The sequence below is a fragment of the Marmota monax genome, unplaced genomic scaffold (genome assembly GCF_021218885.2).
Source record: "Marmota monax isolate L192 unplaced genomic scaffold, Marmota_monax_Labrador192_F-V1.1 WCK01_AAM20220418_F8-fsc01654, whole genome shotgun sequence".
NCBI classification, from domain to species: Eukaryota; Metazoa; Chordata; class Mammalia; order Rodentia; family Sciuridae; genus Marmota; species Marmota monax.
In genome coordinates, this window is record NW_026692165.1 from 25,699 (window position 1) to 49,306 (window position 23,608).

General features: G+C 42.3%; 1 long non-coding RNA gene across 3 annotated transcripts in view; it reads left to right on the top strand.

The window, feature by feature from the left end:
• The window catches only part of LOC124076796 (uncharacterized), a 35,516-nt gene extending 15,006 nt beyond the window's left edge, over nt 1–20,510 (top strand). For 2 of the 3 annotated variants that reach the window (XR_006846466.2, XR_009224744.1), the window contains 5 exons: nt 9,753–9,825; nt 13,707–13,877; nt 17,406–17,598; nt 18,312–18,434; nt 19,927–20,510. This is a non-coding gene — a long non-coding RNA (uncharacterized LOC124076796). Of the gene's footprint in view, nt 1–1,679; nt 9,315–9,752; nt 9,826–13,706; nt 13,878–17,405; nt 17,599–18,311; nt 18,435–19,926 lie in introns of those variants that run through there. The other variant, XR_006846472.2, reaches the window with a different exon arrangement.
• The last annotated feature ends 3,098 nt before the right edge of the window (nt 20,511–23,608 follow it).

Here is a 23,608-nt window from a genome sequence, read left to right on the forward strand (position 1 = left end):
ATGATCACTCATGGTCTTTTTTTGGTGCCATGTGAATTAAAGGATTTTCTTTCCATATTAAGGAAAACTGCCCTTGATAGATTGACAGAAATGTCACTGGATCTCTTGCTTTGAGTAGCCTGGACATTTTAACAATATTTATTCTTCTAATCCATAAGCACACTGTATCTTCTTATCCATGTATGTCTTCAGTTTTTCTCATCAGCGTTTTATAATTTTTATGAAACAAGTAAATTTGCTTTCTTTGAATACATTTGCATCACTCTATTTCTAAGTATTTTGTTTCTTTTGGTGCCATTGTAAATGGAATATTATTATTTTTTATAGTTGATTGTTAAGGATATGGGAATGCATCTGATTTTCTCAGGTGGATTGTGTCTCCTGAACCTTGACTGCACTTGTTAATTAGTTCTAACAGATTTATTAAAGAAGGTTGTACCATGTTCTATGAAGAGGACTTGTCCTCTGCCACAGAGGCGGCCCTTCCTTCTTCCTTACTGGTTAGGGTGCCTGTGATTTCTTTTTCCTCCCTGATTCTTCTGGCTTCCAAATGATTCTGAGAGGAGTCCCCATGGCCATATCTCCCAGGGAATCTGCCAAGGCCTCTCTCTCTTGTATTCTCACCAGGGCTGTTCAGCACCAACCTTAAAAACCTGCCCACTCAATGGGGACAAAAAACATCTCAGTAATATGTGTGTCAACATTGGTGTGTTGACATTCAGAGACTGAGCATCTTTAACAGTTACTATGTGCAGTAATTCTATTTTGAATTGTGGAAATTTGTCCTTTGTCCCACTAGAAAAATGATTTGACACATGAGGTTCTTCGTGTCCCTGGGATATTAAACTTTTATCAGTCTTGATTTTTTAGGAACACTTTGATAGTTGTGATTTGTCTAAGTATCTATGTTCTTTTTGTTTTTCTATAAGGGGTCAGTCATTTTTTTGTGACTTCTGACCCTTCAGTCAGAAAAAAAATACTTTCAACTTCAATGTCATGAAAATCTTTCATAATAATTTTTCTTTTTGCATATAAACTTAGACCTGCTGGTTGGGTGACATAATTATACCCAACTGACACAGGAGGATACCCAAGTGACACAGGAGGCTGAAGAAGAAGGATTCAGAGTTGGAGGCCATTTTCCCCAACTTGAGGAGATCCTCAGGAACGTAGTGAGACTATCTCAGAAAACAGAAGGACTGGGGATGTGGCACTGTGTTAAGTTCCCCCTGGGTTCAATCCCTAGTACTAATTAAAAAAAAAGAAATAAATAAAACAAAAATAAATAATACAAAACCTAAAAATCTTAGATCTCTATGGGATTTACCATTCAAAGGAAATTCAAGCATAAACAGTCCCTAAACATATGTGGTCAAACAGAAGTCAGACTGCACTGATGTGGAAAAACCCAGAAGAGGCAAATCATGGGGAGAGAATGATGAGTGTTCCCTGGAGACTAGCAGGAGGGAGGAAGGGAGGGAATGGGTGTGGGTACCAAATACAGGGTAATGGGATACACTTAAAGCTACTAAGCTGCATATTTTTAAAAACAATCTTAAATTTTAAAATAAACTAGTTTGAATAAAAATATATAAAAAGAGAAGAAAATAAAAGGGTGGAGAGGGAAAGGGCAACTCTGGGATTGGAACAGGTGTAAGGGGGTGTACAGTGGGTGGTGCTGGCTGTGGGGCCACTAGGAGGTACAGGCCTGAAGTTGCTGTTGAAGGTGGTTCTGACCCTGGTGCTCTCTCAGGTGGTGGAGGTGGTAATGTAAGTTGAGCTGGAGTTTTCTTATTTTTTTCCTTTATCTTATCATTACAGTCTATTGTGATACATAAGTTTCTAAGTGCTTTATTATTTTGTTGGCTTGTTATTACCATAAATGATGTCTCTGCATACTGTTTTGTTCAGCACTGGTGTTGAGATTTACCTTCTTAAAGACATGGAGCTGGACATTGTTGCTTTTCCCTGCTGGATGTGTTCCCTGGTGTAACTGGTACAAAGGGGTTTTTCTTTTCTCTAGGCATTGATACAAGAGGTTTTTTCTTCTTTTTTTGTATTTCCAAATAACACTGCTTTGAGCAAATGGGTTTAAGTTTAGGGCAGCCTCAGCAATGGAGCAAGAGCCTGTCTCAAAATAAAAAAGGAAAAGGACCATGGATGTAGCTCAATGGTAAAGTGCCCCTGGTTCAACCCCAGTAACAAAAAACAAACAACCTCCCCCCAAACAAACAAAAAACCAACAACTAAAAAAACAGACCTGAATGGCATTTACCCATCTAAAGAAACTTAAATAGTCCTTTCCAACATTATATGGCCCAGGAGAAATCAGACTGCACTGGTTTGAAAAATGCAGGCTAGGCATATCACAGGACTAGAAAGCTGAGGGGTTGCTGGGGACTAGCAGGAGGGTGGGGAAGGCAGTGGTCATGGATACCAAATTCAGGAAAATATTCTGGAACTACATAGTGGTGACCAGTGCACAGTTTAGAGAATGTACTCAATGCCAGTAAACGAAATATTTTAAAACATAAAAATTTCAATTTTGAAAGAAGCTAATTATGCAAAAATAAATAAATACATAAAATAAAAATAATGAATAAATAAATGGCAGGGGAGAGGAAGGGAGACTCTGGGTTGGTCTCAGTAAGTGGTGCTGGCTGAGGGGCCAGCAGGGGTTGTTGGTCTGGAGGTGCCATTGCAGGTGTTTTAGCGCCAGCTCTCTCTCAGGTAGTGGATGTGGTGGAACTTGAGCTGGAGTTTCCACAAGCACCAGAGGTTGCCCTGTAGCTGCAAGAGGAGTACATATCAAGAGACTATCCCTGTTCCTTGCAGGGATAATATATTTCCCACTGCCTTTCACACAGTTCCACCCACAAACCACCCTGGCAGTGTTCCTAGAATGCACACAGTGACAGTTTCTCCTGCCCCGCCCATTCCTGGATGATATGCTCTGCATGTCCATCCCTGTCCCACTCTGACACACTCATATGCCCCCACCTCAGTTTTTCTTACCTTCTGCTGATCCTCCGTGGACTCCAGGTTTTTCTCTCAATGTTGGGCCTGGTGGCCTTGGTCCTCCATGTTGGCTCCTATCATAGTGACCTGGCTGTGGATATTACCAAGTGGATAGTGAGGCAAGTGCAAGTTAAGGAGTGAGGAGACACCCAAGAGGGAAGAGGGGGGCAGCAGTATGAGAGGCCTGTCTTTTCTACCATGATGTTGGTTTTATTGGCATCCCACAGTTCAGAGGAGCAGGCTGAAGCTCAGAGAGGTTCAGTTCCAGGACTCAGCTGTATGTGACCTTGTCACCCTGGACAGGCTTTACCTTCCCAGTATTAGGTCCATTTCCTGTTGGGTGGAGAAACTCGAGATGGTAGACATGGAAGAGGGGGAGTCATAGGGTTAGGCGGGCTCCAGAGTCTCCTCTAAGCTCTTCAGGGAGTATGCCCAGGACAGAGATACTGTGCAGGTATCATATACCTCTGGAGCCACCTGTGCCTTTTTGGTTGGGACATTGAGGAAACATAGAGTCAGTGCCAAACTGACCCACCAGAAGTGTCTGGGATGGAGTTCAGTGCAATATCCAAAGCAAATAGGGGCTTGTCCCACAGAGGGACAGGAGAGCCCCAGTAGAGCAGTGGCTGGCAGAGTTCAAAGTGGAATTGCTGAGGGGATAGTTAGAAACACAGCAGCTTCAGGCCAGTTTGTTAGCTGAGCAGAGGTGGAAGCTCCGTGTTTTAGGAGCTTATCCCCTGAGTCCCACCAGCACATCACCTTCTGGAGATGGGAAAAACTGGCTCATCCCAGACAGGAGGGTCCCTGTGTGAGGACAGCCAAGACTTCATTCTCTGTGGTATCCTTGTGATGGTTCCAAGAGTGAATGAGGTCCAGGTCCTATAGCTCTGAAAGTCTGAATGACTGTGGAAACCAGGTCCTACTGGAAGGTGATGAGGCCCTGGGGCCCCAGCACCTGCTTTCACAGTCTGGGGTGTGTTCCTTGAGACACAAGTACCAGAGAAATGGACCAATTGGTACAAGTTCCTGGTGTTTTGGCTAAATGCAGCCCTACTAATCCTGATGATGTGTAAGACTTGGAGAGTGTGTGGAAGGACAGTCAGGCCACTGACACCTAGACATCTGGGTCTAGGAGTTATGGTCAGTTGGATGGCAGAATGCAAATCATCTGAAAAATTAAAGTGAAATAGTGTTTGTGTCACTGTTCTGATATTGCCATAAATATGGGAAAAGTGATCTTGCATGAGTCCAAGGCTGAGGCTGGCAGAGAGGGTGGAATGGGTGAGGAGTTGGTGTTCAGATTCCTCATGGTGTAGGACTATGCCCTCCATATCCTGGCCCTACCAGGAAGGTGGTCCTGGTGGTGTCTGTGCTCTTATTTGCTTCTCATCTCCTCTAGGCTCTGCCAGTGGAGTCTCCTTTGTCCCACACTTACCCTGAGGGCCAGCTCTTGCCCAGTGGTGCTTGGCCCTGGCTCTTCCTCCCTTGACATAGAGTTTATGCTGCAGCTCCAGTGCTTGTGGAGGATAACTTGTGGAAAACATGGAAGACAGTACGTGGTAGCTGGCAGGGAGCCCCAGACCCTGCTGGCCTCCATTCAGGGTATTTCTGCCCCTTGTGACCTTCTACTCCCCAGACCTCATACAGACCATTCGTACCAGGCTTCTACCCTAAGAGGACAGGAAATGACCCTGGAGGCCCAGGATATACCCTGGACACTCCCTTTCCTCACCTACATCCCTGCTTTGGGGGTGACCATGACAGGACATCAGGCTCACAAGCTCACATAACTGCTCCTGCCTTAGGCCTCTTCCCCCATACTGAGGGGGAAGGTGGTGGGGCTCTGCAGGACTACTCTCAGTGATGGTTTCTCCTGGATGTATCTCCCCAGGGCTACCAGGTGTGGGTCTTGGGCTACTTGGAGGAGTACCACTTGGAGGAGTACCACTAGAGGGGCACTGGGAGTGTGATTGAAAGCAACATAGCCATGTCTTAGGGTCCCTTGACTTGACCCCTCTTCTAGGTATACCCACATTTGTCCCTCTGGGCTACTGTTGGCCCTCCTCCAACTCCATGACATTTCCATATGTGTACACAGCTAACACCAACACTGTCCCCCACATCACATGCCAGGCCTGGGTGTAGCCAGGGTCCCAGCTCTGAGGAGACACAGCTAGGTTTAAACCCAGCTCCTCTTCCTGTCCTCTCTTGTGACCTTGGACAAGTCTTCATGTTTCTAAGCCTTCCCCTGCCTATGTGAGATAACACTTAGAAACCAGGTTGTCACATCTCTGTAATGCACAAAAGTAGAGATAAAATATGGAAACAGGTGGGATGTCACATAGAGTAGAGCTAAAAACAGGCCTAGCCACTTGCCTTGTGACTTTGAAAATGCCATTTTCCTTCCTGGCCTTCTTTCTCTGCATCTTAAGAGAGTTGAAATGTATTTAGTGGGGATATCCTCACCTCCCAGAGCCACCCACCTTGTTCTCTTTGGGATGAGAGTAAGCACATCTCTGTTCACCTTAGGGACCTCCCAACAATGAAATTCTGGTCTTTTCCCCTTTCCATTCTCAGGGCCCAGTCAAGGTACTTGGAGATGGGCTGCTCCTGTTCCATAGAAGCGTGGTCTCCAGTCTCTTCTTTCTTTTTTTTTTTTTTTTTTTGGTCTCAGGGAGTGATCCCAGGGGTGCATAGTCACCAAGCCACATCTCCAACCTGTTTTTCTGTTTTATTTTGAGACAGGTTGTCACAGTGTTGCTGAGATTAACTTTGAACTTGTGATCTTCCTTAGCCTCCCAAGTTGCTGGTATTATAGTCATGTACCACCATGCCTGGCATCTTTGTCCTTTTCCATGTTACCTCCACCTCCTGGGCCCCCATTTTCTTTGACCTACTCTCTGATCTTCACATGTATGCACCTATTGAGAGGCTGAAAAGAAATATTGTTACATGGCAAAGGCAGGCAAGTGTCCCCAGGATCATGGAAGTTCTTTTTCCAAAGGAAATCCTATGGGAGATGGATGAGTCCTGAGCTAGGAAGTCATGATCCTGCCTTTTCCTCTGGAGTCTGCCTCTGTCCTGTTCACTGGGCCAGTCCCTGCCTGACACTGGGCCTCAGTTTCCCAAATGTGCAGTGAATGGTTAGAGAGAAACTTACACATAGTCCTTTCTGGCAGGTGCTGCATAGTTTTCCAGGCTGGGTAGGGTTGGTCAGGGTGGTGCTTCAGGGTTCCATGTTACTGTCTGCCCAGGATGGGTGCAGGTGTACCCTGCTTGGTGTAGCCTGGCCTTGTGTTTATAGAATGTGTGTTATCATTGGCACAGGCATGGAAAGAGTGCCACACAACACATTCCCAGGTCTCCATCCTTTCTCAACTGTGAGTTCCTTTTGTCCCATCTCCTCAAAGTCAGAAAGTGTAATCACTCTCTTTCAGCTGCATGGATGTGTGTGTGTGTGTGTGTGGGGGGGGCAGGACTGGATCCCCAAAGCAAATGTGAGGTTTTGTGTCTATTAGAAGTGGGTTTGGATGGGAGCCTGGTGAAGGCACCAGATCCACAGAAATATACATGACACTCTTGGCCCTGCCTCCTGATAAGACAGGAATATATATTTCATAGAGGAGGGAAGGGTCTGGCCTGAGTTCATGCAGTGATTTAAGTGGAAGCTGGGGCCTCAGTTGCAATTAGATTTGCCTACCCACTACAGAAATACCAGAATCATAGAACAGAAGAAACAGAAAGAGGGATAGATCTTCTTTCTGCTGTAAAAGAAGTGGAGATGGTGCTCAATGCTGACCTGGATGGCACCTGTGCAGTCACGTCACTGTCTTTCTGCCCCAGGCTCTCTGGAGCTGATTTCCATCTCTGAGTCTGTCCCTGGCCCCAGATGCTGAATTTCAGAAGGTTTTTTGAGGGAAAGGGAAAGAGAGTGCCATACAGCTGTGTTGGCTCCATGCAAGCTGATCCCCTCATCCTCACATTCCTTCTGCTCCCTTCTCATCAACTTGAGCAGGTCACTCTTAGCTGCAAGAGAGGTGAAGAATGACAACCTTTTAGAGAGTAACTTGCTCTAGAAACCAGTCTTAGTTCTGAAGAAATGGCCAAAGTGAAAACATGTTCAAGAGCAGACTCTTTCCTTCCCTAGACCCCAAGATGTCTTCTGGGGGTCCAGGCAGTGGTTTGTGTGTTACAAAACCAGTCTTGTCATGCCTTCCTCACAGTGTGATTTTCCCTGAATCTGCAAGTTGCTCAAAAGAGAGTTTATTCATAAGATGGCCAAGGTTGGTAGGGAGAGACCGCAGACTCAAAACCACCTCCCTAAGGTTTAGGGGCATTAATGTGACAAGAAAGTCAACGAAAGGTAATTTGAGGAGAAGGATTCAGTTGTCTGTGTGCATAGGCAATCTACATAGCACTTTGGGGAGTTCAGAAAATTGCCACAGTAACATACTCTGAGGGTGGAGTTTTTAGCCTTTTGACATCAATAGCTTGCCCATGGGACGCTTATACAGGCTCAAATGAAAGAGACAGGGGTTTCAGCTGCTTTGAGCTAAACAAAAAACTGCCAGTTTTTGAAAAGCAACTTAGGAAAACATTAGCCTTGTGACCTGCATGTTGAACTGTTATCTATAGCAAAGGTACTGGGAGTGTTGTATTTTTATCTGTAGGAGGTATAGAATTGGGGATACAAAGAGATAATTAAAAGCATGTGAAGTCAGAGTGCTCATTCAGGTTTTTCTTCAGGTTCATTGGAAGAGCAGAGATGGGGAGGTGCAATAGGGGAAAGGTCTGTGCAAATTAGCAAGGAAACAAACAAATAGTAACTTGTGAGGAAATGACCAAGGCAAAGTACATAGTTAAGCAAAGGGAAATGGAAAGAATAGCTCCCTATGCACACAGAGAGTGTCAGCATGCTATGTAAAAATGAATGCCAGCCATGTTTTATTTACAAATAATGCATGTGAACCAACATGGTGAAGTAGAGCTGGCAGTAATTAAGTTTGCTGAGAGTTACAAATTAAAGCAAGGCAGGATGGGAAATCAGACAGATGGTCTCTACAGTCCCAACATGTGGTGTGATGCAGTGGTGGAAAGCAAAGTTGCAGCAGAAATAAAGCAGTGAGGAGTAAGCCAGAAGATGGCCAAATTCCCAAAGCCAAAACTATTAGAAATGGCAGGCAGCTCAATAAAAACACATCGACAGGGAGGGGCTTCAGTTTGTGTCTTGAGCATTAGATCAAGTTAAAAGAGAACAAAACCTTGGATTTAGTAAGTAGATTGTTGCTTGAATAAACAGAAAATAACATTGGTTTGCATGTTCATGGAACCACTGCAAAAATTAATTATATATTTGGCCACAAAAAAATCTTAACCAACACAGAGAATTAGAGGAAAAAGCCATATTTTTATCATAATCTAATAAGATTAGTATAAATAATAACATGACCAGTAAATTTTCATTTAGAATTCAAGAAATACCCGTCTCAAAAACACTTGGATTAAAGAGGACTGTCTAGACAGATTTGAAATCTATTGAGAAAGCTCTGGAAAGAAAAGCCCTTAATTCTCAAACTCCTGGGACATAAACTGTATTTAGTGGAAAAATTAGACTATGGGAATTCTATACTGAAATAGCACAACAAAAGTAAAAGGACCTACATGGTTTAATTTCCAAAGGAAACTGGGAGGAAGTAACTGATAAAGATCAAAACAAATTAATGAGCTGGGAAATCAAGATGTATTTATATTCATATTTTAGCAGAAAAGTGAGCAATCCCACAATGGGACCATCTTCAACAGCAAAATTTGAACTCATCACAAATTGCACTTTTTGTGCAAAGGAAGAAGGGAGTAGCAGACATATAGGAGATGATGCATGAGAAGGAAAACCTAAGTACAGATTAAGATCGTGCATGGGCATGGAAGGGAAGGATAATTAAAGACATACCAGACGGTATTGTGCACCTGCCCAGCCATCTGCACCCATGACAGGCTTGCAGGACCAGCCTTGGTGGAAAGCCATGTGGCAGCACCCAGGAAAATGAAAAATGCAAATATCCCCAGAAACTCATACATAGAAATAAAAACACCAGTAAGTTCAAGTGTGTTTATGGAGCATTGTGTCAAAAAACTGGCAGCACATTGCTGTATGAGCAGGGAACATTGTGGTCATGTGCATGTTGTACATTATTAATGTGGATATCAGCCAGGAGAAGGAGTGGAGTCAAGCTGAGGAGGTGCCTTGAAGGAATTGTCTCTCCTCACCCTGGAGTGGGAAAAGAAGATTCAGAAAAGTGAGTGTGATAAGACCCCATTTGTTGTTGTATTCCCCACCCCACCCCTCAGCATCTGCTGATCCATTGGCATTATTGGCTTTGTTAGTTATTTTCTAATAGAAATACCTGAGACAGATCAACTTACAAAGAAAAAAAGTTGTTTTGGTTCATTATTTTAGAGGTTTCAGTCTATGTTAATTTGGCCCTAAGGAGGAAGCTGCTGAGGAATCATAATATCCCCTTCCTTTGCATGCTCTTACTGACCTGTTTCCAGTTAGGACTCCCTGGGAGTGATTCCACCAAGTCCAGATAGTACCTCAGACTGAAAGGGTTAAACACTTGGGCCTTTGGGGCCACATATCATATATTCTTGGCACTGTCTGCAGTGGCATCCATAGATTTTTCAGAACCATGACAATACGAAATATGCATGATTTTATTTTTTTAATATTATAGAAGCAGTGAGAAAACATCAGGAAACATAGAGGAATATTCATGAGATGCTGATGTTGAGGAAGGAGCACATCAAGTAAGTATGAAAAAAATGCTTGAGCTAAAACATGTGTATGACTTTTCTGCTTCTGTGCTAATTGACATCTAGGTGATTGTGGCAGAGAAATAAATGTTTCCATTTTTTAGTGCTTATTTCTTGAGTTATGAGGATGCGCTTGGTTATTGTGATCCAGGGTGGGGCTGCTCCACCCCAGGCAGATCAGCAGTGCCAACAAAGCATGTCCTGGTGCATTCTGGCCTGCTTGCCTGTCCCTGTCCCACACCCAGGAGCATGGGCCAGGCAGCACCTCAGTTGAGCCCTGCCTGGGTTAGGTTAGTTGAGCATTCCTGCTGCCAGGTGGCTGGTGCCTAATTCATGGAGATGTGCACTTTGCCACACCCTTCCCAGCAGGTTGACTTTGCTGGGACAGTCCTGGCACTGCCTACTCCCTGCTTTCCGTCCCAGTGGGCTGCCTGTAGACTTTCTAAAATTCTTTTTAGATATAAACGACAGGAGAGTGTATTTTGAGATATTATACATACATGAAATGTAACTTATTCTAATTAGGATCCTTTTCCTGTGGTTTTACATGATGTGGAGCTACACTGGTTTGTGTTCATATATAAGGAGAGGAAAGTTATGCCTAATTCGTTGCACTGGCTTTCCTACTTCCATTTCCCTTCCCTTCCCTTCCCTTTTTTTTCTTTAAAAAATTTATTCTTAAGTTTTTTTAGGTGAACACAATATCTTTATTTTGCATTTATGTGGTTCTGAGGATCGAACCTAGTGCCTGCCTCATAGTGTAATCCTCTCTAAATCTGGAAGTTGCTAGAAAGAGAGTTCATTCATAAGATGGCCAAGGCTGGTAGGGAGAGACCCCCAACTCAAATCTGCCTCCCTGAGACTTAGGGTTTTTATGTGACAAGAAAGCCAGTGAAAGGGTATTGAGGTGAGGGATTCTGTTGTCTGGGTACATAGTGAATCTACATATCACTTGATGGAACAGGTGTTCATAAAATGGCCACAATAGCATGATCTGAGTGGAGTTTTGGGCCTTTTGTCATCAAATGCTCACCTATAGTCTCTTGTGCAGGCCCCAGTGAAAAAGGCAGGGGTTTCAGCTAAACAAAAACCTGCTTTGAGCTAAACAAAAACCTGCCAGTTTTTGAAAAGTAACTTAGGCAAACATGAGCTTATGACCTGCATAGTTAAGTTGTTATTATAGCAAGGCTAGTGGGAGTCATATTTTTTAGCTATGTGAGGAATAGAATTGGGGATAAAAACAGATACTGCATGTAAAAATCAGAGAGTTATTCAGGTTTTTTCTTCAGGCTCATTGTAAAAGCAGAAAAGGGGAAGTGCTTCACAGTGCAATAGACAATGGACAGGTCTGTACAAATTAGCAAAGAAAAGAACAAAAAGTAGCTTGTGAGGAAATGACCAAGGTAAAGTACACAGTTAAACTAAAGTGAAATGGAAAAAAGTATCTTCCTTTGCACAGAGAATGTCAGGGTGCTATGTAAAAACCAATGCTAGCCACAGTTTCTTTTACAAAAATGCATGTGAACTGGCATGGTGAAGGAGGGCTGGCAGTAATTAAGTTTGCAGACAGTTACAAATTGAAGCATGGCAGGATGGGCAATATTACCATCAGACAGGTGGACTCTACAGTCCCAACATGTGGTGTGATGCAGTGACGGAAAGCAAAGTTGCAGCAGAAATAAAGCAGTGAGGAGCCTGCCTGGAGTAATCCAGGTGATGGCTAAATTCCCAAAGCCAAAGCTGCTAGAAATGGCTCAATAAAAACACATCAACAGGGAGGGGTTTCAATATGTGTCTCTGAGAATTAGATGAAGTAAAGAGTGCGAGAGGATATAAGCACCAACTGGTGGACTGCTTTGTGACTCTGGTAGGAATCACCACAGTGAGAGCTCAGCCTCCACAAGTCCAAGGACAGGGTCCCCAGCAAGGCTGCTTTTACTTCAGATGCTGGCTGTATTACAGGGATAACCAGAAGACCCTGCATTTCTGACCAGCTGCTATTAATTTGGGGGTTCCGTGACCTTCTCATAGAACTCATGGATGCTGGTGATTAAAGTGCTGCTACAAAGGGTACAAACCAGGACAAGCCAAACAATGAGATACACCATGTGAGGTCTAGGAGGGTCTGAGCAAGGACCTTCTCCCTGTGGGATCCAGCACACCTTTCTATTGGCCCATCACTGTATTCACCAAGCAGGAATGTCCACTGAGATTCAGTGTCCAGAACTTTTATTGGGGTTTCATTATGTAGATGTGATTGATTAAATCAATGGATGTGGGGTTGAATTCAGCCTGCATCTCCCTTCAGTGCCCTGAGGTTGGGCTGACTCAAAGCCCTAACCTTCTACTCACAGGAGTGGTGTTTACGGTGAATAACTTTCCCTCTCTTGCATCAGATTCAACCTGTTAGCAGAAAAAGTTATGATACAAATAATGGACAGTTTTATTATTTGGGAAATACCAAGGATTTAGACTTCCTTTCTGAATTTAGGAGCAAAAGCCACTCAATTCTGTTTATACAACATTTGCCATTTGATATTGATTCATCTTTTCACTCAACATATATGCTTTCAATCATCCCAGTAGACACATGTGTCAACAGTGCATTCTTTTTTATTGCTGTGTGGTATTGGATGGTGTAGAAATACCACAGTTTGTTGCTATTAAACATGCTTTCAGGTCCCTTCTGGACCATTGATAAGGTGCATGTCAGTGGTTGAAGTAGTAGTTGACACATAATAAAGCTCACCTGCATTCTTCATGTTCTTTGGGAGAGTCTGTCTTCTACCTCAGCCTGAGAAAATCACCTATACATGGTCATAATCAGAGGGGGAAAACAACACAATAAAGTGGTCTTGACCAAAAAAGAAAGACTTCTTTGCATAAAATTTACTAAATTGCTCTAGTATGTAAAAACATACTTGTGCACAATCTGGTTTAAAGGAATCCACAAAAGAAACATTCTGTTCTGCATGGGAATGTGGCTACTGACCTAAAGTTCTAACTTATGGATAGGAAGACAATGAAGGCAGTTAAATGAGGGAGTCAATTTAATAAGGTGTGTCAGGGTCTGAATAAATCACTCCCTGTGATTTCATGAGAAGCTTTTGCTGGATTAACGTTGCTCCATGATTCCTATTACCCCCATCATGAGTTCTGGTCTTTCTTTGTGAACTCATGCTAATGTCCTGTGCCTTTCTCAGGAGAAAAATTTTAAGTTATATTTGGTAGAGAACTGTAAGAAGACATGGAAATGATGGGAGGTAGAAACATGAAGTGCTAGCTTACACACCTTCATTTGTGTGTGGTCCTGCATAGGCTCTCTCTCGTCCAGTGAGGAGGTCCACAGAACAGGGCAGAGGAAAGTGTAACTTTGGGGTCACTAATCAAGACCTCTGGAGACCAAACAGGAAGCAGGTCTGATTTTATTGCTCAGTTACTATATATATAATACACACACACACACACACACACTCAGGCAGTAGCTAAGAAGATTACAGGCAGCCACCTGTGGGAGGCCATCCTCGCACATAATTTGAGTTACCTCCCTGGCTGGGTGAGAGGCATTTAGACAACATCCTTCTCAGGTCCAAGGGCTTGTCATTGTGGAGGTGTGCCTGGCCACTACCCCGAAGACCCAATCGTCGCACCTGATCTTGGGTCACTGCCCCCCTTAATCTTCATTGGATGGGATTTTCCCCAGAATGTTTTGTTCCCCAGTAAAAGTCCACTCCCTGGCATGTTCTCTCTCTTGCTAGCCTCTTCAGTAAACCTTGCTACCATAATAGGTAGCTGGAGGCTGGAGCTAGGAGAAGCCATCCTGCAGCTGGTTTAAAGGTAATTAGAGTCTGTTTCTTTAATTCAAACTCCCTTAGGATTTCTCACGTTGCTGAACCTTCATTTATGAAGCCTGTGCTGGCCGCAGGCTAAAGTCACCAATACAATTTCTGGCCAACTGTCACTGCAGCGACCAATTGAGGAGTGGGCTGTGGAGCAAGCTAAGGGACTGCAACACACAGCCTTATGCCCAGGGCTGTGCCTATGGGGTAAGTGGTTTGCCACTAACATGCCTAGCACAAGGGGACTGTCCTGCCACTCAGACACCCTTAATGTATGCCATGTATGCAGTACTCCATGCACTTGTCCCCACATGGTCTCATTCAACATGAGGGGGCCAAACAATGGTTTGGGAGATTTATATGGGAGATTCAGTGAGGAGGGTTTGGGGAATAAGTTCATATGCCTATAGATTATTTTGCATGAGAGGATTCTGGTAAAATAAGCCATTCTTTTCATGTGGAGATAAAGTGGTCTCATTGTACTTGTATTCTTTTGATTTTTAAACCTTGATGTTACAATTTCATAGGTTCTGATATGGTGGGCTTTGCTTTCAAAACATCTGGAAATATATTAGTGTTCATAGTAAATATGGTGGTTACGAAGTGGCTGAGCTAGCCCACTTGCTTTGTACCCAGGTATTCCCACACTGAATAAATGGGAAGGGAGGCACTGGCTGAACTAGAATTCTGGTGCCAGGAATAGAAACCAGCAAAGTATTTTTTCCCTTTACATTTCTCACAAAATGAAAAATTTTTTGTTTCAATATAGTGGAGAATATCTAATAGCTGAGAGTAAAGGGATGAATGCATAGGTTATACCATCTGAGAGATCCAATATTATGTTAACACTTTGAATAAATCTCAAAGCAAGATAATGCTATTGTCTCTTAATTGAGCATACCAGTTACCTCAAATGGTGAGGCCACACATGGCTGGACAACTTCTATTTTAAAACCCAAAATCCAGCAGAAGCCTGCAAATCTGGTGGTCTTATCCTGGGAGACATTTTATACATTTGATGTGATAATGAACTGGACTGATCAGTAATGACCAAGTGGGAGCCTATAATGTGCCTATGTCTTCTGACTCTTATTATCAGGCCACCCCTGCCATACTGAAAGGTACCATAGCCCTGGCTATGTTTGTGATGTCTTAATATACTGATAATGCAATCATGTTTACAGGGAAGTAGAGTTGAAAGCCTCTTGGCACAGTTCCCAACCTCTTCCCTGCAGTGTTTGACAAGAGAAAGAAACATAGCCAAAGGCTTGTTGTATTCAAAAGAATTAAGTGGACTTTTCCCAACTGCTAGGGGAATGTTCTCTACATACTTGAACTTTCCCTAATGATGGGGTGTCACTGTGGTTCAGCATGGTTGCTCTGAGCACTGGTGGAATGACTCAGGATGGTGTCATGGCAGAGTGACCATCTTATTTTAAAATTAATTGTTAAAGCCAGATATGCTGGGTCACACCTGTAATCCCAGGATTTAGGTATACTGAGACAGGGGGATCATGAGCTTGAGGTCAGCCTGAGAAATACAGAGAATCCCATCTCAAAAATAAATGAATAAATAAATATATAAATATTTTTTCAGTGTAAACAAAATCATTAAATAACCATCATATTTTATTTGTCCATATCATTATTTGGTAAATTAATCTGGTTGTTAAAGTTTACTTTCCTAGATTTTAATATTGTGAAAGTCCTTTCTTCTTGGCAATGTCACTAGGAGCAGGTTTTTTTTTTTTTTAAAGAGAGAGAGAGGAGAGAGAAAGAGAGAGAATTTTAATATTTATTTATTTATTTTACTTTTCGGTGGACACATCTTTGTTTTGTATGTGGTGCTGAGGATGGAACCCGGGCCACACGCATGCCAGGCGAGCGCGCTACTGCTTGAGCCACATCCCCAGCCCCAGGTTTTCGTACTTTATAGTCTCATACTTTGAACTGACCAAGAGGAAAATTTGAAGACAATCTGTGCAGCTTCCAATCACTCTCACATCTCGACTGATGTATTGGTTGGGCTGCACGTGTGACTTTTTGCCTCCAATTAATTCATAAGTAATATTACATACATACCAGGCTATTTGAAGCTCATCCAAATTGTGTTTAGAATGATGCTTCTTGGACAGGAAAGAGAATGTAATCAGAATTCCCAGTATGATTCCTTTCTGTGGACCCAACGTCACCCTACCTGCTGCTCCTGGGATGGACCCCACACATTGAGCAATCACTGTTGGAGGCCAGGCCTTAGCACTCAGCCTCTCATCTGGTACCATTAGTCCTGCACCAAAACCTGTGCAATAAGGCCAAAGCACTCTAACATACATTAATTAGATTTATTTGTATGTTCATGTTTACATCATTATGTGTCTTCTGTCAAATGAAGTCCTCTACAGAGACAACTTGACACATCAATATGTTTTTTCATATAAGCTTCCTTGATTTCTGTCCCTGTGGTCACAGACCCTCCACAGCAGCCACAGTGTCCCCTTGTGCATGGGGAGCAGATTTTGCCACCCATTCTTTGTACATGGATGTTACTGACGGCTCCAGTTTTTGCCATTTCAAGTGCTGGCAGGATATGTACCTAGCTTTAGACATGATAGATAAAGGAAGGGACATGCTGAGAACCTGGATGGGTGCTGCCAAAGGATTCTGAGAGCAGAGTATTTATGGCCACATCTCCCAGGGATCTGCCCAGGCCTCTGTCTCTTGTATTCTCACCAGAGCTGTTCAGCATCCAGCTTTAAAACCTGCTTACTGAATGGGGACAGATGACATCTCAGTAATGTGCACATTTGTGTGTTAACATTCAGAGGTTGAGCAACTGCATTTTCAACTTCAATGTTGCAAAAATATTTTCTAAGAAGCTTTGCTTTTTACATATAAACATACACCTGTTGGGTGGATGGTGATGCCTGTATTCCAGTGACTGAGAGGTTGAGAAGGAGGATTGGAAGTTGGAGGTCAGTTTCCCCAACTTAGGGAGTCCCTGAGCAACTTTTTGAAACAGGTTTTGGGTGGCTGCTGCTGGGTTGGGGTGGCTGCTCCTGTTCTTGTTCAACTTCTTGTTTTGCTCTGGCTGGGGCTGTCTTAGGACCTGCACATGGTCCAGGTGGGATCACCTCCCCTAGTTGCCATGCTCATTGCTGCTTCTGGGGCCCCACACCGCTTTTATGCAATGTGTGTGTCCATCTTTCAGCAACCTGAGTTTACTACATACTGAGTATCAAGTGCCTTGTCGGTGTCTGCATACAGGTGTGTGACATTCACACAGATGGTTGGCCTTTAATTGCCCTTTGTGGAAATTCCAGAATTTGTGAAAGAATCTCGTGACCTCACCTAAAAGTAAAAGGATTAATTTTGGGCAGGAGCTTAGAGACAAGGGCTAAAAATTTGTTGAGGGTTGGGGTATGATGAAAAGTTTTATAAAGATCAGTCTCTTGTGCAAAGATTCCTGGGAAATACACTGTAACTGTTCTGACCCTGGGATGCCTGGGTAAATCAAACTGCTCTATGTGGTGTCTTATTTTTTTTTCTTTTTTCTAGAAATGATTTTTTAGACTGGTTTATATATTCCTGTTATTAATTTTGGGGGGAAATGTTTTGATTACAATGACTGTGTCTCCTAGTGCCACATAGATGGGGAAATCCCAGCCTCTCTAATCCCTAAGCAGTCTCCATCCTGTATATCTATGGCTCAATAAAGTAAGTTCCTTGCACCTCCAGACACTAAAACATGCCAGTGGAATCTCATTGAGCAGAAGTCAGAGAATGAACATACACTCTTTCTGCTGTCCTCTGATGAACACACGTGAAGAAAATCAAGAACTGATGCTGGAGCCATCTTCTGGGGTCATGGAGAGTGAACTGAAGGAGATATTCCAGTGTGGTTTGCAGCTTATCAGGAAGAGGGAGAGATGTGAGTGAATGCCCTTCTCCACAGAGTTGGGAATGGGGCAAAAGGCAGACAGTTTCAGGGTATCAGAAGAGGAAGTGGTTTATGTGGAAAAGTAGAAATTAAATAACCCCGGGTCTCCACAGCTGAGAGGTATCAGAGAAACCTATGAAAAAGAAATTTTCCTCAAAGAACGTCATGTTCCAATTTTGTTTTGGTTCCAAGAGAAAGACTTCAAATACTAATTAAAATATGAAGATATCATTGGTAATTTTAGGAACTCAGAAGACTCCCTTATCCTGGAGGATCTGTTCCAAGATCCCCAGTGGATGCCTATAGGGGTCACTACTACAGATAGTAGTGACCCCTATCTATAAGCAGTGTAATTCCCCCTAGTTTATCTTGTCAAGGTATTGGTGGGTGAGTAGCCTATAGAGGAAGAATAAAGGTATGATTCACTTCATGGTCAGGACAGAGAGTGATATTGCATGATTTCATCATTCATTCAGAATGATGAGCAATTTAAAATGCATACATTGTTTATTTTTACAATCTTGAATTACATAGGTAATTCATGGGTAAGTGACAGGATAGAAAGTGAAATCACTTTTTTTTATTCTTAGATATACATGACAGTAGATAATATTTTAATATATTATTCACTCATGGAAAAATGAAAATTTTTTAGATGCCAGTCCAGCCAGCATGCTTTTTTTTAATATTTATTTTTTTTTTAGTTATCGGTGGACACAACATCTTTGTTTGTATGTGGTGCTGAGGTTCGAACCCGGGCCGCACGCATGCCAGGCGAGCGCGCTACCACTTGAGCCACATCCCCAGCCGGAAAAGTGAAATCTTTGGTAAGAGGGAACTGGTGCATTTTACATTTTTCCTTGCTATGAGCAAAAGACATGACATGAAAAATTAGAGGAAGAATTTTTTTTTCTTTGGGGGTATGTGTCACAGTTTCAGAGGTCTCAGTCCATAGATGGCTCACTCCATTTCTCTGGGAGTTAAGGTGAGGCATAACATCAAGTTGGAAGAGTTCTATTAAGAAAAGTGTCTCAGGACATGATCAGGAAGCATAGAATAAGCTCAGCTTGGAGAAGAAGATTAACATTAAACAGGGATGAGAGGTGGGAGGGAAAGGGAGAGAGAAGGGAAATTGCATGGAAATGGAAGGAGACCCTCAGGGTTATACAAAAGTACATACAAGAGGAAGTGAGGGGAAAGGGAAAAATAATACAAGGGGGAGAAATGAATGACAGTAGAGGGGGTAGAGAGAGAAGAGGGGAGGGGAGGGGAGGGGAGGGGGGATAGTAGAGGATAGGAAAGGCAGCAGAACACAACAGACACTAGTATGGCAATATGTAAATCAATGGATGTGTAACTGATGTGATTCCGCAATCTGTATATGGGGTAAAAATGGGAGTTCATAACCCACTTGAATCAAAGTGTGAAATATGATATATCAAGAACTATGTAATGTTTTGAACAACCAACAATAAAAAATTAAAAAAAAAGAATAAGCTCAGCTCACAAAATGTATACCAAAGGTATTCCACTCCCAGGCACAGACTACTTGCCTACAGTCTCCACTCTGTTAATCACTATGATGGGATTAATGCACTGATTGGTTTAAGGCTGTCCTAACCAAATCATTTCACCTGAAAACTTTCTTGTGTTATCTTATACATGAGCTTTTGGGGGACACTTAAAATCTAAACTATAAGGTATTGAAACGTTTAAATACACCATGAGATCTAAATTAACTTTGCCTCATGGAAAGTAAGCTGGGAATGTGAAATAACAAAATTCTAATAAACACATTTTGGTGTCAAAGTGTAGATGTCCTATGAGTTATCATAAGACTTCAAGCTCTAACAGTTAGCTGGTGAATACAAGAGCATGCAGTGTGCACTGCTGGGTTTGTCCCTGCTAGGGGACTAGTGACATTTACTTCTCAGTATCTCACTTCCAGTGTATAATTTTCTTTTTTTACCTGGTATACTACTTGAGGGATTCTGCTGCAGAACATTTTTCTGACAGGGACTAAGGAAGGATCAATTATGATGTGGTTTGTAATGAATTTAACTTACCGCCTTTTAAATTACATCTATTTCATCATAAGAATACATGTGTTTCAATTATAAGGATCATGAATACTTTCAAACAGGAGAAGGTTAAATGATCAAAAATTATAACCATGAGTCTCCTGAGAGGAAGCCTGGGAAATGGGTCATAATGTAAGCATAGTGTAAAAATTAAGGTTCAATACTGTCTTGAATAGGTAAACCCTAAACATTTAGCAACACTAAATCTGTTTTTCCTTTTTTTTTTCTTTTTGGTCAGAAAGACATCAGTGTTCCCAAGTCCAGTGGATCAGTAAGAAGCAGCTGTACCTGACACTGAAAGTAGAGGAGTCCAATGCCAGTTTCCTCCCGTTCTTTTTCAGAGCTGCAACAGTGAGACACCTTCAGTCCTCGGATATTCAAGACTTGTAGCTTCTTGATAATGCACCAAAAATGCCAGTCTGGGAGTGGACTGAAGCCATCCAGCTCCTGGGGTAAGTTAGAAGTGGAAATCTCATGAGTTGTTAGAAGTCTCATAGAACACAAGTGGCAGGTAAGGCCAGAACAGGGGCTTCCAGAAAAAGGTAACCTTGAATACTAATGGGCAGTTGAGAAGGACCCAGCATTCCCCTTGGCCTCCTCCTTGCCTCAGCAGGGAATGAGCTTCCTGAGCTCAGGTTCATCATGAGGGCTTGGCCAGGTCTGGGATTTGTGATGGCAGAGAGCTGATGGAGGGTTATTCCAACTTGAGTATTTTGAGAGAAAGAATCACAAACCCTCTTCCTTTTCTTCATTGATTTATGCTTGTTCATACACTCAGTTTCCTTGCCTGAGGCAGAGTGTCCCCAGATGCCTCAGTTGATCCCAGAACAAGGATATACGAGTCCTCTTACTCTCAAATGCCTTGCAGCATCTGGCTGCAGGTTCCAGTGCTTTTGTGATAAATTTGTCAACCCTATACAAGTGAGGGCTCAATTCTCTCTCCAACTCATCACCAAAAATTTGGTCTCTCAAGATGAAACCTGGGAAATGGGTCAAAATGTAAGCAGAGGTTAAAAATTAAGATTCAAAACTGTCTTGAATAGGAGGAATATTAGTAAACCCTAAGCATTTAGCAACACTATATCTGTTTTTTTGCTTTTGTTTTGGTCGTGCTGAGGATGGAACCCAGGGCCAAAAACATAATAGCTAAGCACTGCACCACCTTGCCACATCATCGGCTCTGTGCTTTTGTTCCTAAAGCCTCACATGGACTTCTTAGACATAGTGTGTCTGAAATCTGACTTCCATTTCAAACCTAATTTTATTTGTTTGCATGCAGATAGATATATGTATGAATAGAAATAGACTTTAGACATTAATATATGGTAAAGAGAAAAGAAAACATCTGTGGAGCTAATGGTTAAGTATCAGAGTTACATTTGCAACTTTAGAAGAGTGAGTTACATAGATATATATGAATAAATTTCTTACTGTATTTCACAATAAAAATATTAAAACATGTTAAACATTTACTTAAACAAATCCAAAACTGGTAAATACATGCTTGTTGTCTTAAAGTAGGATTTGCAGTAGACTAGACTATCCATGAAGATAAATCAAAGGAACTTCCCTATTCAGAATATGCAGCCTAGATGTTAAATATTTTTTGTATTCTATTAACAACAACAAAAAGAAAAAATAAAGGCTTTAAGCAAATTAATATGCCCTGGAACATTCCCCTCATAGATAAGTTACTAAGGCATTATGGAAAATAGTATGGAATTTCCTCAGATTCTTAAAGCAGAACTGTCATATGATTGATCTAGGAACCCTATATTTCTGCAGCCTTATTCACAATAGCCAGTGTATGGAAACAAGTTAAGTACTGGATGATCTGTTGAAGGATGAATAAAGAATACATGTGGGGGGATGAATATGAGAATGAGAATATTATTTAGTCTTTTCATTTTGGGTACTAGATGTTTTTTAGTAACCATTCTTTAACTTGTACACAACTAGGGACGTTTTGGCCTACTCTCTTTTCTGCTTATGATTTTAGTCATGAGATTTGTTTATGGTTTTGAATCATAGCAACAGCCACTTATGCTTTAATATGGCGGTGACTTGGAACAAAGCAGCCCACGTAGGAAAGAAACATCAATCAGGCGCCCTTGGAAATGCCTGTCAATCAGCAAGATCTCCTGGTTAACACCTGTCAATCAGCAGGACCCCCTGGCCAATCCTGGAGTTCAGCCAACTCCCCTGACCAACTCCAATGGGACAAGGAACTCTATAAACAACCTTTTCCTGTCCCAAGCCCTTCCCTTCCTGCCGTGACCCCCATAAAAGTCCAGTCCGGTTGAGCTTCCATGCAGTTTCTCCTCAGACCCTTTTCCTGGCCACTCTGTCAATCTGAGTTCTGCCCAGGAGTGATATCTCAAGCCTCTTTGGGCAGCCTTTTAAAATCTGCCTCCTTTGGTTGCTGCTTGCCTCGCCTGATCTTACAAGAGCTATCCCTTATAAATTGGCCTCTGAACAAAGCAGAGTGTAAAAACACCTTTAGAGTTGGATAAAATAGGTCTAATCAGAAAAACATTAACCTAGGCATGCCTGATCTGAATTATGAACTCAAAAAATACAAAATTTTAAAGGCTTTTCTGGTCTCTATCCTGATGCAGACCCCACTCATCAGAGGTGAAAAGAATTAAGGGGGTATAGTCAAAAGCTGGGGACTCATTCCTCCCTGAAGGAAACTCCCAAAGAGGCAGCAAGGGAGCCTGCTTCCACTAGTCTCCTTGAGAGAGACCCCACAGTTTTTCTAGTCTCTTGGATAGTGGCCACCAAAATGTTAGCCTGGCATTATGATAAACATTTATCAGCTGGACTGTCATGGTAAAAACTTTGGGTCACCTCCAATAGTTGGAAGTTATTCATGCATACCTGCAATTTTCGTGAATATCTAGGGCAGAATGAGAGATAAAAGCCAAATGTCCTAGACAAAATGATACATTTACATATCTTAGAAATGCTAATCCTATAAAACTCTCTAGTTTTAATCTGCCCTCTGCAGGAAATGACATTGTCTACTCTGCTAACCACTTGCCCAGTTCCTAAAGGAAGACAATCTCTAGAATGCTTTTATTAACTTCAGCTTTTACTTTTAACACCTGTTGGCAGCCATTTACATTTCAATGCAAGCTTTAGTTAGCACAGTTAAAAACCTTTTAAACCATTTTCTTTTTCTCCAGGTAGGTATCAGCCAGATTTTATTAGGTTTCCCGTGACAAGGCTAACAATTAAAACAATAGGCAGAAATAAAAGGAAGGTGAGAGACAAGAGTTTAACCAGGCATGAGTGTGACAGTGGCTGTTAGTCTTGCTAGGGCAAACGGTTGAAAACAAAAACAAAAAACAACAAAACATTGCAAGCAAACTGAAATGGAGATTAGCATAATCAAAAGGGGACAAACAACAACAAATAACAAATAGGACAAGACAAAAACACAAGACAGACACTCTCTTCTCCATGTAATCCCAGCCTCCAGATCATGTCATGGTCCATTTATTAGAGCTTTGCTGGGTCTTGACTGAGGCCTCACTCAAGGTCATTTGATACACCATTGGGCTTTACAATCAAGCACTTGAAACACTTCAAAAGATTTACAACTACTTTCTTACACCCCCTGAGGAGAGCCCTGATACACTTTGGAAGATTTAATATTTAATATCAGGCACTAAGAACCTCTTGATTTACTGTCAAGTCAAATGGAGAGAGCAAATGAGGTACCTCCCAACACATGCAGTTCTGTCCTCCTTCAAAGCCTCTGTATTTACAGATGTGCAAAACACCAGAGCTTTCATGGACATGCTGAAATCACAGGAGGTCCAGACCCTCCTAAAGCACAGAGCTCCCAAACTAGAGAGGGAGGGTGCCTCTCTTTGCTTCAGACAATTCAGGATTCCTGCATGCCTGAGAGCCAG